Source organism: Natator depressus, chromosome 9, assembly GCF_965152275.1.
Source record: "Natator depressus isolate rNatDep1 chromosome 9, rNatDep2.hap1, whole genome shotgun sequence".
Classification (NCBI taxonomy): Eukaryota; Metazoa; Chordata; order Testudines; family Cheloniidae; genus Natator; species Natator depressus.
The window spans coordinates 48930500-48944518 of NC_134242.1; the positions used below are offsets into that span (position 1 = coordinate 48930500).

The window sequence follows — 14019 nt, forward strand, 5'->3', positions numbered from 1 at the left end:
CATCTCGTTGCAGTTAATGCAGTAACCCAAATTATAGTGATACCATCTCATAACTTTTTATAATTCTTAAGTAAAATTCCTTCCAGCTAGAGTAGGTACACTACTGTAGGAAGTATAATCAGGTTTATCTCAGGCCCTGTCTACACTGGCAAGTTTGTGCACAGTAAAGTAGCTTTGAGCACTGTAACTCCCAAGGTGTACACGCTGCCAAGCCACTTAGTGCGCAGAAACTGCGCAGAGCAGCGCTCTTCTTAAAAAACAAAACAAAACACTCCGAGAGGCTTAGAGCTTTCTGCACCGGGGCTACAGCGCTGCGGTGCCAGTGTAGACACCGTGGTGATTACAGCGCTGCGATTGGCCTCCGGGAGGTGTCCCACAATGCCTGTTCTCACCTCTCTGGCCATTGGTTTGAGCTCTACTGCCCTGCACTCAGGTTGACCAACCGTCTGCCTCACCCCATACATTCCTTTGCAAATTTGAAAGTCCCCTTCCTGTTTGCTCTGTGATGCATACAGTGGTCTCAGCACATCTTTCTAAGTGGCCATGCCTGCTCCATGCACCAGGCGATTCCCAGCTTGGAGCAATGCTGAGTGCTGGACCTCATCGGTATTTGGGGAGAGGAGGCTGCACAGTCCCAGCTGCGCTTCAGCCGTCGGAATTATGATACCTATGGACAGATTTCTAGATGTATGACAGAAAGGGGCCATGACCAGGACACATTGCAGTGCAGGGTCAAAGTGAAGGAGCTGCGGAACACCTACCACAAGGCGCGGGAGGCAAACCGCCGCTCCAGTGCTGTGCCCATGAGCTGCTGGCTCTACAAAGAGCTGGATGCGGTACTCGGTGGCGACCCCACCTCCACTGTGAAGGACCCTGTGGATACTTCATTGGCTTGCGTGCCAGTCGAGAGTGGACCAAGCCAGGAGGGGGCAATCTTGGACAAAGAGGGGGAGGGGGACCCAGAGGCAGAGGATGACTCGGAGGCCAGAGATACATGCAGTCAGGTTTTCTTTTCTACCCTGGAGGATCCTAGGAGTCACAGCAGTCAGAGCTTGGTGAAGTGCAAAGAGGAGAGAAGGGCCCTGGTAAGTGGATCTGATTTTGGGAATTGCTGAAGCGAGTTGTTGAGGGCAGGAGGGTTGCAGAAAGCAGGCTTGTCTCCCACCTCATGCCTAGCCTGAGTGGTGGAACAGGCTGTTGATACACTCCCTCACTTCATGGGAATCTCCTTCAGAGATCTCCAGGAAACTCTCGTGGAGATACTGGGCAATCCGCTGCCGCAGGTTCCTCAGCAGAGCTGCTTTGTTTCATGCCCCATTAACGGTAACTTTCCCACGCCACTTTGCCTTGACAGGTGGGGGGATCATTGCTTCACACAGGCGAGCCGCATAGGCGCTAGGGTGGAAGCCACAGGCTTGGAGAAGACCCTCCCTTGATTCCCTGCTCACCCTCAGCAGCGAGATATTGTTCATTATGATCCCCTCCTGTGGAAAGTGTGGTGACAAGAATAATTATCAGGCCCACCCTACAGTGCTGACTCTCTCCAGGTTCCCAAGAGCCCAGTGTACAGCAGGGTCTGGGAACAGTGATTTACCCTGCCCCTGCAGTTACTCACCATTTTGGGGGTCTTGTGGCTCATGTGTGCTTGCCTGGGGTCAGCCAGTTAATGACAGGTGTGCGAGTACTGGCTGCATTTTAAAGCACTGAAACAGTGTTGTGTGTGTTGGAAACAATACTGCTTCTGTAAAATGTTGCATTTAAACTTCACAGAGATGACCTTGGGAGCACAGCCTCTCTCTTTATTGGCGGCAGAACAGCTGCGCAGAATTAGAAAGCATCCAAGAAGAACTAAAGAGGACTTTCTGCGTGAGGTTATGATGCACTCCGCCGCCAAGAAAAAAGAACTGAAGGAGTGGCGGGACAGCGAGAAGAGGGGACCTAAAGGAGAATGCAGCACACCAGAAAGAAGCCACGGAGCGGCTCTTAACAGTTATGGAGTGCCAAGCAGACACACTCCAGGTGATACTAGCTCTTCAAACCGAGCAGCTCCGCGCCCGCCCTCCCCTGCAGCCTCTGTTGCAAAACTCTTTCCCATGTGCCCCCCCCCCCCCATCGCCAACACACTGTTATCAACCTCCTGGCTCCACTCTCTACCCGCAGCATTCCACTGCTCCCTCCTCACAGTCCAGCACTGTGGACTCCCACTACCCACTGCACTCAACACCCATCCCTCTGCAGTTTGGCCCTGCTGAAGTACAGCACCCGCTGCATCGTACTCCAAAGGAGAAGGTTGGGTATGATCCCTGGACATACACAAATCTGTAGCCATCCCGGGACCCCTCCTCCTCTTGAGACCTCCCTTCCTCCATCCCACTCCCTGCTGCTGATTTTTTTTGTTTGACACTCTCTGGTTGTTGTCTTTCAATAAAAGAACTGCGTTGGTTTGAAAGCAATCTTTGTTCTATTAAGTGAAAACAAAAAGAGCACTGCAAAGCAACATACAATTATGTTAAGGTCCCTTCTTGCATCATGTACACCAATCACCTTCAAGCATTACAAGCACTGCAATCCCGAGCATAGCAACAAATATTAGTGGCTTTCAGCTTCAAATTGCTGCCTCAAAGCATCCCTGAACCTTATGGCCTCACGCTGTGCCCCTCTAATAGCCCTGGTCTCTGGCTGTTCAAACTCAGCCTCCAGGCACTGAGCCTCTGCGGTCCAGCCCTGAATGAAGCTTTCACCCCTCCCTTCACAAATATTATGGAGTGTACAGCAGGCGGCTATAAGCATAGGAATATATTGTCATCGGCCATGTCCAGCTTCCCATACAGGCATCGCTAGCGGGCTTTTAAATGGCCAAATGCACACTCCATAGTCATTCTGCACTTGCTCAGCCTGTTGTTGAACTGCTCCTTGCTGCTGTCAAGTTGTGCTGTGTATGGCTTCACAAGCCACGACATTAAGGGATAGGCGGGGTCTCCCAAGGTCACAATGGGCATTTTGACGTCCCCTGTGGTGATCTTCTGGTCAGGGAAGAAAGTCCCTGCTTGCAGCTTCTTGAACAGGCTTGTGCTCCAAAAGATGAGTGCATCATGCACCTTTCCGGACCAGCCTGCGTTAATGTCTGTGAAACGCCCACGGTGATGCACAAGCGCCTGGAGAACCATTGAGAAATAGCCCTTGCGATTAATGTACTCTGTGGCTAGGTGGTCTGGTGCCAGAATTGGAATGTGCATGCCGTCGGTTGCTCCTCTGCAGTTCGAGAAGCCCATTTGTGCAAAGCCAGCCACAATTCACGCACATTGCCCAGAGTCACTGTCTTTTGGAGCAGGATGCAATTAATGGCCCTGCACGTTTCCATCAACACGACTCCAACGGTCGACTTTCCCACTCCAAACTGGTTAGTGACCGATTGGTAGCAGTCCTGAGTAGCCAGCTTCCACAGTGCAATCGCCATGTGCATCTCCAACGGCAGGACAGCTTTCATTCTCATGTCCTTGCACTCCAGGTCTGGGTGAGCTCGTCACATGGTCCCATGAATGTGGCTTTCCTCATGCGAAAGTTCTGCAGCCACTCCTCGTCATCCCAGACATGCATCACGATGTGATCCCACCACTCAGTGCTTGTTTCCCAAGCCTAAAAGCAGCATTCCACTGTGGTCAGCACCTCTGTGAATGCCACAAGCAATCTCATGTCGTAGCTAGTATGCGTGGTGAGATCGATGTTGCACTCCTCTTGCCTTTGTAGTTTAAGGAGTAATTCCACTGCCACTAGTGACGTGTTGGTCAGTGCGAGCAGCATACTGGTCAACAGGTCGGGATCCATTCCTGCAGCCCGAAAGGGGCAGGGTGCGCAGTACAGAAACCATTGAAAGATGGCGCCAAATGCAGACGGAATCACAGGGATTGCTGGGATCTGAAGCAATGCATCACGGGGCATTGGGACAGGACCCAGGATGCCCCATGACCCCTTCCGCCTTCCCACAAGTCTTAACGGCAAAAGAGAAAGAGGTGCTCTGTGGGATAGCTGCCCAGAGTGCACTGCTCCGAATAGTGCCACAAGTGTGAACATGCTATTGCACAGACAGCTGTCAGTGTGAACACACAACAGCAGTTTTCCTTTGGCGCTCTCTGAGTGGTGCTGTAACTGCTGGCGCTGTAACTTTGCAAGCGTAGACGTGCCCTCAGTAATGCTTCTTCTGTCTTTCTACGAGTATTTTTTTTTTTTTTTTTTACCAATAGTATGAGACAAAGATCATAATGACCTCTATGGTTGATAATCTCCTTTGAGTGGCAAATTGTCCACATTTTCAAGGAGCTCACATACTATTGTCTCGTTAACTTGTGCTTCCCTCATCTGCTTGTTTTACCCACTCTTTGTCACTCATTTTATACTTGTGTGAATTAAAACGGATATAGTTATTTTGGTGCAAGTCTGTGTGTGATCACTCAATTTAAGTCCAGTTTATTGCTGACTGCAGCCAATTTTATTCCAAAATAGGAGTATCCATACACAGACTTGCACCAAAATAATTACATTTTAATCGTACCTTTTGTTATGCCAGGCCACGTGTGGGACCATGAATCTTGAGAGGTGTGTTGTGAAGGTGTGGCTCATCGCAGCAGTGGAATTATGCCTAGAGGTTTTGCATCTGTTCTGGCAGGGTCTGGTGCCACTTTGAATTGGTGTACCCTTGTCTGTGGTGAGTTTGCTTCTGATAATGAGGTTGGAGTGGGGGTTGTTTGAAAGCCAGAAGAGGAGATTCAGGAAAGATTTCTTTCAGGATGTGGTCCCCATCGAATATGGGTGTAATTGTTGCATGATACCCCGTATGGGGTCCAGCGTGAGGTGGTAGGTGACAAGTAGAGGTGTGTGGTTGGAGGGGGTTTATTTCTGTGTTGAATCAAGTTCTCTTGTGGTATTTCGGTGGCTTATTCCATGATGCGATGTACTTCTCTGGTTGAGAGTAGCAGCCGTGTTAGTCTGTATCCGCAAAAAGAAAAGGAGTACTTGTGGCACCTTAGAGACTAACAAATTTCTTATGCTCAAATAAATTTGTTAGTCTCTAAGGTACCACAGGTACTCCTTTTCTTTCTCTGGTTGAGTGTCCTTATTTAATTAAGGTGGCTTTAAGTTTATTAAGGTATTTATCCTGGACTTTCTCCTTGGCTTATGTTCTGTAGTATCTGAGTACCTGGCTGTAGTGAACAGATTTCTTGGTGTGTTAGGGGTGGATATCGGACCCATGAGGGTAGGTCTGGTGATCGTTGGATTTCTTGTATATAGTTGTCTGTAGGGTTCCATTGTTGAAGCTGATCATGGTGTCCAGGAAGTTAATGCTAGTGTGGGAGTGTTCTAAAAAGGGTTTAGTGGATGGCTGGGGTTGTTGAAGTTCTGGTGGAAATCTGTGAGGGAGTTTAAATCCTGTGTCCAGAGGATGAAAATATCATTGATATATCTAAGGGATATCCCTGATTTGTGGTGCATTTGTCCAGAAATTCTTCAAGGTGGCCCATGAAGAAGTTGGCATATTGGGGAGCCATCCTTGTACCCATGGCTGTTCCCATGGTTTGGACAAAGTGTTCGTCACTGAATGTAAAATGATAAAGGATGCAATGGATGAGTTTGACTATGTTTGGGTTGGATTCCTGAGTGTTGTCCATTATCTTGTAAATACTGTATTTGAGACTCCACTGCTATGATGATCAACACACCTTTCAAGATCTATGGGTCCTTGTAGCAGGGGCAGTCACCCTGCTCCGGTTTGGAAGAGGTTAAAAACAGCCCTGGGAAAGGGCTGCCCCAGGGAGCCAATCACGAGTGGGCTTAGGGCAGCCAATCAGGGCCCAGCAGGGCCAGTATAAGAAGGGCTCCTGGGGAAAAGGAAGTGAGTCTTGCTCCAGCAGTGGAGCAAGAAGGGCCTAGCTGCCTGGCAGAGACAGGGGTCTCTTGGACAGAGCAGTACTGGGAAAGGGCAGGCTGAGTTGGGGAGCTCTGGCCTGGCGACCTCCCAGGCTGAGGCCTTGCAGTAAAGGCCTGAGGAGGTCCTAGGGCTGCAGGGAGGCAGCCAGGCCAAGAAAAGGCAGCAGGTCAAACCCCCTCGCCAGTGATGAGTGGCCATTTCAGACTGCAGTTTGCCCTTGAGAGAAGGGGCTAGATGACAACTGGCAGTAGCCACTGAGGCAAGGTGGTTATAGGGGGGTTGGGGTTCCCCTGGGAGGGGAGACCCAGAGTGTGGGGGCACTGCTGTGGGGCAGCACTCCAAGGTAAGGGGCACCAGGGTCGGGGAGGGACACGGGGCCAGAGATGGTGGAGACAACAGGGCATGTAAGCGAGGGCGAGAAATTGGCCAGAGGAGGGCGCTCCTGAGCTGGATGAGCTAATTCTCGGACTGACCAGCAGGAGGCGCCACGCCAGTGAGTCGGCACTCTGCTACAGTTCTACATATCCCTATCACAACAAGTGGTATACCTCATCCAGTGCATTGAATGACCCAATAACAAATATGTGTGGGTGAAACTAGACAATCACTATGCTCTTGAATGAACTCACACAGAAAAATGATAAACAACAAAAACACCTCATCACCTGTGGTTGAATGCTTTTCACAAAGCGATCATGCTAAATCTGACCTCTGTCCTTAAGCTGAAAGGAAACCTGCACCAAATATTAAAAAGACAAGCCTGGAAGCTTAAATTCATAACATTGCTAGATACTAAAAATCATGGACTGAACAGAGACTCTGTATTTGTGGTTTATTACAACAATCTATAAGCCACTTAACTTCACCCCACCATGCCTGGAGAGGTGTTAACGGACCACTTCACCTTGAATGGTCCCTTGAAATATGTGCTAACTACTTATGCTAAATAAGCTGTTCCACCTTTGTTTAGCTGTGACACTCTGAATACATTTCCCAGACCTAAAGAAGAAGCTCTTTGTAGCTCAAAAGCTTCTCTCTTTCACCAACAGAAGTTGGTCCATTAAAAGATATTACTCACATGCCTTGTGTCTCTAATATCCTGGGGACCAACATGGCTACAACTACGCTTTATACAATAGATGTAGAGAGACATTTTGTGCTGTTCTGTCATGAATGCAATGAAGGTAGAATCAGTCAGTTCTTGGATGAGTGTGTTGAGGGTAGTATTGTTTGGGGAGGAAACCCTGACAAATATTTTTCACTCTGAACTCTGGGGTACAGATGTGGGGACCCGCATGAAAGCCCCCTAAGCTTATTTCTACTAGCTTAGGTTAAAAACTTCTCTAAATCCTTTGTCCTTGGACAAATCCTTTGTCCTTGGACAGTATGCTGCCACCACCAAGTGATTTAGACAAAGAATCAGGGAAAGGACCACTTGGAATTCCTATTCCCCCAAAATATCCCCCCAAGACCTACACCCCCTTCCTGGGAAGGCTTGAGAATAATATACCAACCAAATAGGTAAACCAGATTCTTAAACAGAACTTTATTAGAAAGAAAAAAAAAAGTAAAAGAAGCACCTCTGTAAAATCAGGATGGAAGGTAACTTTACAGGGTAATCAGATTCAAAACACAGAGGATTCCCCTCTAGGCAAAACTTTAAAGTTACAAAAAACAGTGATAAACCTCCCTCTTAGCACAGGGAAAATTCACAAGCTAAAACAAAACCTAATCTAACACGCCTTGCCTTATTTACTTACACTTTTTGCAATATTGAGACTCATTTTAGGATGGTTTATAGGAGAAGGAGTTTTCTGACCTGATGCTTCTCTGCTTCCCAAGAGAACACACAACCCCAACCCCGGATTTGAAAGTATCTTCTTTCCCCATTGTTCCTTTTGGTCAGGTGCCAACCAGGTTATTTGAGCTTCTTAACCCCTTACAGGTAAGGAGGAATTCTAGGCTACCCTTAGCTGTATGGTTATGACAGTATTAGAGAAAGTATTATTGTACATTAGTGCAATCCTGGCACAGGACTTGAAAATTGAGTGCCAGTTGAGGTCTTGAGGTGATGTAAATTTGGGGGCATTAGGTCAAGCTGTTCCTGAGATAAAGTACTCTCCAAAGTGACCTGGTTTTGTTTTGTTTTGTTTTTTTAAATCGCTTTCTTATGTTGCTTTTTTCTGTGTCAGTTATGAAGTTTCTCTTTAATTTGTTTCCTTGCTTCTTACTGTTTGCTGTGTCCTGAGGGGAGAGATTTAAACAACTTTAAGTTGACAAGGGAATTAAGAAATTGCTTTTCTTATTATATATTTTTAATTTTCCATTTTCATAATTAGTGAAGATCAAAAAATTGTAATGAATAAATTTATTTCAATTGTCTGCAAGTGAATGGAGACATTCATAGTTCACAATTATATGGTGAACTATTTCTTCAAATAAAACTTGATCTGTAGCTTGTTTATGAACAGTTCATTGTGAGTATTCAGTATTTATAATTTGAACTGGTTTCAGAGTGATAGCCATGTTAGTCTGTATCAGAAAAAAAACGAGTACTTGTGGCACCTTAGAGACTAACAAATTTATTTGGGCATAAGCTTTCGTGGGCTAAAACCCACTTCATCGGATGCATGCAGTGGAAAATACAGTAGGAAGATAGATATACATATACATATATATATATATATATATATATATATATATATATATATATATATATATATACACACACACATAGAGAACATGGAAAAAATGGGTGTTGCCATACCAACTCTAACGAGACCAATTAATTAAGGTGGGCTATTATCAGCAGGAGAAGAAAAACTTTTTGTAGTGATAATCAGGATGGCCCATTTGAAACAGTTGACAAGAAGGTGTGAGTAACAGTAGGGGGAAAATTAGCATGGGGAAATACATTTTACTTTGTGTAAAGACTCTTCCAAATTCTGCAGTTTCTCGTTGGAGTCTGTTTTTTGAAGTTTTTTATGTTGGAGAATTGCGACTCGTTACAGTTGGTATGGCAACACCCATTTTTTCATGTTTGTGTGTGTGTGTATCTTCCTACTGTATTTTCCACTGCGTGCATCCGATGAAGTGGGTTTTAGCCCACGAAAGCTTATGCCCAAATAAATTTGTTAGTCTCTAAGATGCCACAAGTACTCCTCGTTTATTTGTTTTTTTTATAATTTGAACAGTTTTACATAAACACAGCTCATATTGTGTTTCTGTTCTCAGTCTTAGCGGAATGTAACACTTAGAACCAGGATTCTAGTGTGAATGTTCACAATTACAAATTCACAGTTCACATTCTGTGAATATTTTGCAATATTCATTTTAAAGCTGCCTGTTTCAGAAAACATTCCTGTCAGTGTATTAACTTTGTAGAATAGTCACAGAAAGCTAACACACGAAGGGGTGCGGGAATGGAAATTGCTCTGCAAGTAAAGTTTTTGCTTCTGAGTGAACAGATTTCAGTCTCTCCCAAGTCATAAGTAAAGGTGTTTGTTCCGGTTTTATATTTTCTCTTAAAATAATAATGTTGTTACAAACCTCCAAATACCTTATGATTTGTTATATAAAGTCTGTTTATGTTAGAAAGATTTAAAGTCCTATAAAGTCAATTTCAGTGTAAATCGAAGTATTCAGACTTGAAGTAGGTTTAGTACGATATAATATTTTCAGTTTCAAAATATGTAAACATACCTGTGATCTGATTCTCCAATGAATGACTTGACATACTGTGGGAGTAGTTTGACTTCAAAGGGGCTGTGCACAATGCATAAAGTTAAGCAGATCCCCATGTCTTTGCAGGATAAGGGCCATAGGCACTTGTCTTTTAGAAATAAAGTCTGTGACCATAGCAACAAAATTGTGCTAGAGTCACTGAGTCCCATCTTCTATATCTATACCCAGTGCAGAGATTTTGGTAATTAAAGCTGTTCTGAAAGAAGGCTTTTTTTCCTTTTATAACATAGTTTTATTTTTACACAAACAAAAAAATCATTTCCCCACACATCTGAGTGTGTGTGTGGGGGGGCAACTAAGGGTTGGAGGACCTTAATTATTAGTACTGGGTCTACTGTGAAGAGGTCTTCATCTGATGTGTGTTTGTAGCAGTAAGAACAGTCCATTTTAAGATGATTGTATCCAAAATTTATTATGTTCTGAAACTGTCATGGCTTAACTGCATCAGCCAGATGAGCCATTGGCTTGGAGAAACTTTGACTTTTTTCTGGGAACTAGTGCTATCTGTAGATAATGGGAACATGATAGTTTTCTACAAGTGTTTGAAAGGTGTAAACACGAAGGAAGGAGACTAATAGTTTAGGGTTGTACACTGGGATATAACCAGGTGCGATAGAATATAATTAAGAAAGAGAAAATTTAGTAATGAATGAATGGAAAAAATGTAATTTCTAAAATCCATTTGATGTGGCATATTCTTTCAAGGAAAGTGCTGTAAGCTCCATTACCTAGGACATGTATTCATATATTCCAAGGCCAGAAGGGATCATTGTGAGTCTGAGCTCTGGTATAACCCAGGCCATAGGATTCCCCCCAACCCCCCCCCCCCCCAAAAAAAATTCCTAGAGCATATCTTTTGGAAAAACATCCAATCTTGATTTAAAAATTGTTAGTGATGGAGAATCTACCATGACCATTGGTAAATTTGTGCCAGTGGTTAATTACTTTTACCATCAACAATTGATCTTATTTCCAGCCTGAACTTGTCTAGCTTCAATTTCCAGCCATTAGATCATGTTGTTCCTTTGTCTGCTAGACTGAAGAGCCCATTAGTAAATATTTGTTCCCTGTGTAGGTACTTACAGACTATAATCAAGTCACTCCTAAACCTTTGCTTTGTTAAGCTATTAGTGCCATTGTACAAGGCACCGGTAAGACCTTGTTTGGTAACTAGAATTGTATATAGTATTCCAATGTTCTAGAAAGATTAATTTAAACTGGAACAGGTGCAGAGAAGAGCGAGTAGGATGATGAGGGGAACGAAAGGCTCATTTTATGGGAAGAGGCTGGACGAGCTTGTTTAATCTAGCCAAAAGAAGGCTGAGAAAAGATATAATTGCTCTCTGTAAATATATCAGGGAGTAAATACCAGGGATGGTGAGGAGCTATTTAAGCTAAAAGACAATGTTGGCACAAGAAAAAATGGATATAAACTGGCAATGAATAAATTCAGACTGGAAACCAGAAAAAGGTGTCTAACCATCAAATTTGTTCGGTTCTGGGTCAGCCTCCCAATAGGAGTTATGTGGGCAAACAACTTAATTAGTTTTCAGAGAGCTAGACAAATTTGAGTGGGATTGTATGATGGGATTGCTTGTGATGGCAGCGGGCAGGGCTCAGAAGCAGTGTTCCCTTTAATTTTTCTCACACGTGTGAAATGAATTTTATGTGCACCAATATAAAGGTTATGTGTGCCACATCACCTCCATATTGATGCACATAACAAAATTCATGTAAAGGGATGGGGCCAAGGGGTTCGGAGTGTGGGAGGGGGCTCAGCGCTGGGGCAGAGGGTTGTGGTACTTGGGGTGAGGGCTCTGGCTGGTGGTGAGGCCAGGAATGAGGGGTTTGTGGTACAGGCTGCCCTGGGGCTATGGTGGGGGGAAAGGACTCCCCCAGCTCTCTCTCCCTGCAGCAGCACCTGGGCTGGGGGGGATAGGCGCCTCTCCCCCTGCTGCGGCAGTTCCAGAGCGGTGGCTGGGTTGGGGCTGGGGAAGGAGCGCCCCCCCCCCCCTCCCGTGCCACGGCAGGTCTAGGCTGGGGCTGGGGCTGGGTTGGGGCCAGGGGAGGGGCGCCTCTACCCCGGCTGCGGCGAGCCTCTCCCCCAGCCGCAGCAGGTCCAGGTTGGGTTCGGGCTGGCGGAGGGACACCTATTCTCTGCCCACAGCAGCTCCGGGGCTGGGCTGGGGCCAGCGGGGAGAGGCACCTCTCCCCCGGCTGCAGCAGGTCTGGGGGTGAGGGAGACGCGCCTTTCCCCCCTGCATCCTGAGTGCCTGTGCCGTGCTTAATAGGCTACTGCGCACACGGCCACGCAGCTTAGGGGGAACTGAGCTCCGCAGCCCTGTGGTTCACTTCCTGTTTGTCTTATGTTCCTAAAAGCTCATACTTCAGGGTTTTAGCTGGCTTCCTGCAGGGGTCAGGAAGGAATTCCCCCTTCCCCCGCCCCATTCTGTTTTTTTTTTTTTTTTTTTTTTTTAAATCTCCTTCCTCAGAAGCATCACGGATGGCCACGGCTGGATATGGGACATTGCATGGAGTAGGACAGACTGCTGAGGTGGTACAGAGAATTCTCTCTCAGGTCCTTGCCTGGCTGGTTCTTGCTCACATGCTCAGGGTCTAACTCGGGGGGTGGGGGGAGCGGCAAACTTTTTGGCCTGAGGGCCACATCAGGGTTCCAAAACTGTATGGAGGGCCGGGTAGGGAAGGCTGTACCTCCCCAAACAGCCTGGCCCCCGCCCCCATCTTCCCCCTCCCACTTCCCACCCCCTGACTGCCCCCCTCAGAACACCTGACCCATCTGTGGCTAGTAATACTTGGCTCTAATTTAAGTTGTTGGGCTTAATGTGTGGGTGCTAGTGGCCTGTGTTATACAGAGTAGATGATCTAGTGGTCCCTTCTGGCCTTAAACTTATTGACTGTAAGCTAGATATAATGAGCTCCTTGAGTCTATCATTATAAGGATCAGAAAACATCTTTAATCATTCTTGTTGATGTTCTCTGAACCCTCTCCAATTTATCAGTACCCTTACTGAATTTTGGGTACCAGAACTGGATGCAGTATTCTAGCACAGAAGTTTTCAAACTTTTTTTCTGGCCACCTAGTTGAAGAAAATTATTGATGCCTGCGACGCAATGGAGCTGGGGATGAGGGGTTTGGGGTGTGGAAGGGGCTATGGGCTGGGGCAGAGGATTTGAGGTACAGGGGTGAGGGCTGCGGCCAGGAATGAGAGGTTCAGGGTTTGGGGGGGGCTCTGGGTTGGGGCAGGGGGTTGGGGTGTGGGAGGGGGTCAGGGCTCTAGGCTGGGGGTGCAGGCTCTGGGGTGGTGCCGGGGATGAGGGGTTTGGGGTGCAGGAAGGGGCTCCAGGTTTGGGGGGGGCTGCAGGGGATTGGGGCACTGGTTTACCTCCAACGGCTCCCAGTCAGCGGTGCAGTGGGGCCGCCAAGGAAGCAGAAGCAGCCAGCAGCAGGTCTGGCTCCTAAGCGGAGGCGTGCAAGAGGCTCTGCGCGGCTCTCGCCTGCAGGCACCACCCACCCCCAGCTCCCATTGGCTGGTTCCTGGCCAATGGGAGTGCAGAGCCAGTGGTCAGGGTGGGGGCAGCACAAAGAGCACCATGGCTCTCCCGCCTAGGAGCCAGACCTGCTGCTGGCCGCTTCCAGGGCGCAGCGCGGTTTCAGAACTGGTAGGGACTAGCCTGCCTTCGATGGGCAGCATTGGCGACAGGACTTTTAACGGCCCGGTTGGCGGTGCTGACCAGAGCTGCCGCGACCCAGTGCCTTACATTCCATGACCCAGTACTGGGTCACGACCCGCAGTTTGAAAACCACTGTTCTAGCAGCAGTCACAACAGTTCTGAATACAAAGGTATAAACTCTCTTCTCAACTTGAGGTTTCCCTGTTTATGCATTCTGGGATAGCATTAGCCCTTTTGGCAACAACATTGCACTGGGACTTCCTGTGCAGCTAATCATTCACCATGACCCCCAAATCTTTTTCAGAGTCACTGCTTCACAGGATAGAGTGCCCCATCATGTAATTCTGGCCTACATTCTTTCTTGCTAAATATAAATGTATACATTTAGGCATTTTGAAACACAGATTGTTTGCTTGAGCCCAGTTCACCAATCACTCTGTATTAGTGACCTGTCCTCTTCATTATTTACCACCTCCCCAATTTTTGTGTCCTGTGCAACCTTACCAGTGATTATTTATATTGGACTGGAAAATGTAGAACAAAATATATTGTGGAAAACAACTCTGTGCTATCAGGTATCGGACTAGATGATCTAATAGATCTTTTCTACCTTGGACTTGTATGCTTCTACTTAAGAGTGAAAGAAGAATAGCTAATAT

The 14019-nt window shown here is 46.6% G+C and overlaps 1 protein-coding gene across 8 annotated transcripts in view; it reads left to right on the forward strand.

Annotated features, from left to right (window-relative positions):
• MAP3K13 (mitogen-activated protein kinase kinase kinase 13) overlaps positions 1-14019 on the forward strand; it is a 133272-nt gene that overhangs the window by 30748 nt on the left and 88505 nt on the right. The window contains exon 3 of one of the 8 annotated variants that reach the window (XM_074964102.1): positions 1771-2019. The exons of 6 other annotated variants lie outside the window; for them this stretch is intronic. The gene's annotated coding sequence lies outside the window, so the exon portion shown is untranslated. Of the gene's footprint in view, positions 1-1273; positions 2020-14019 lie in introns of those variants that run through there. One more of the 8 variants, XM_074964103.1, reaches the window with a different exon arrangement.